This window comes from Myotis brandtii, unplaced genomic scaffold (assembly GCF_000412655.1).
Source record: "Myotis brandtii unplaced genomic scaffold, ASM41265v1 scaffold903, whole genome shotgun sequence".
Lineage (NCBI taxonomy): Eukaryota > Metazoa > Chordata > Mammalia > Chiroptera > Vespertilionidae > Myotis > Myotis brandtii.
In genome coordinates, this window is record NW_005371712.1 from 63,702 (window position 1) to 65,253 (window position 1,552).

Here is a 1,552-nt window from a genome sequence, read left to right on the forward strand (position 1 = left end):
CATCAGGCCGAAACCAGCTCTCTGACATCCCCTGAGGGTTCCCAGATTGCGAGGGGTCCCAGATTGCTAGAGGGCACAGGCCAGGCTGAGGGACCCCCCCAAGTGCACAAATTTTTGTGCACCGGGCCTCTAGTCCTATATAATAAAAGCTTAATATGATAAGTGTCAGGTCCACCAGTCGGCCTTTCAACCAATCAAAGCGTAATATGCTAATGATATGCTAAGGCTGCTCAACTGCTTGCTATGACGTGCACTGACCACCAGGGGGCAGATGCTCTGATTGGTAGGTTAGCTTGCTGCTGGGGTCCAGCCAATCGGGACTGAGTGAGATGGGCTGGACACGCCCTGGAGCCCTCCTGCAGTCCCTCCCTGGCTGGCCGACCTCCCACTCCCTCCCCGGCCCCAATTGTGCACTGGTGAGGTCCCTCAGCCTGGCCTGTGCCCTCTAGCAATCTGGGACCCCTCGCAATCTGGGACCCCTCAGGGGATGTCAGAGAGCTGGTTTCGGCCTGATGTCTAATTCGCACACCAGTCCTCTAGTAATTAATAAAAGTTCTCTATTGTTGAACACTTAGTTTTTTGCACTTTTTCTTTATTATGAATGTTGCTACAGTGAAGTTTCCTTCATATGACTTTCCCTTCAGTCACATGATTTCTTGAGAATAAATTCATTCCTTCACCCAACCTACTCTGTGTTGAGCTCTGTAGAGATGATTAAGATCTAGTTCCTCCTCTCAAGGAATTCACATTATAATGGGAAAGGCAAGCTGGGAGGAGGGGGTAGAAGGCCAGGAGAAGCTCATTGGAGAAAACATGGTGGTGAGGCAGTTTGGAACACAGAGGGCTGCTAAATTTTAAGACCCTTGGACTTGAACATGTAGGTAGACAATTGGGAGCCATTGAAAGATTTTAAGGACAAGATCAGCTTTGTGCTTTAGAAAGATAACTCTGACTGCTCCTTGTAGATGGTTTGAAGGAAGTGTGAGTGGCTTGGACGAGATGGGTCAGGGCTATTTAAGCAATACAAGCAAGAAACAGAAGGGTGAAACCCAGGTCTGTGACTGTGGGGTCCGGAGGAGAGGGCAGATTCAAAAGACATTGCAGATGGAGTATTGCCAGGATCTGACTGTGAAGGGACAGAACGGAACTTATAGCTGTGTCCCTAACAAAAGGACAGAACAGAACTGATAGTGAAAGGACAGAACGGAACTGATAGCTGTGTCCCTAACTCCTCACCCAGGAAAGCTACAGAATGTATCAGTTACTCAGCCTGCCCTTATCTCAGCCAATGGGAAAGCAAGGGAAACTAGCCCCTGGCCCTCACTCAACCAACCAGAATCGACCAAGTGCCTCCACCCCCCTCCCCAAGCCCTATAAATTCTTTGTTCTCTTGGGACTCGGGGCTCTCTCTCGCATCCAGTAATGGAGGCAGAGGGGGACCAAGCCCGGGCTTGAATAAAAGACTCTATGCTTTTGCATCGGACTTGGCACTCCCTGGTGGTGTCTTTTGGGGTCTTGAAATCTGGGCATAACATTTGGGGGCTCGCCCGGG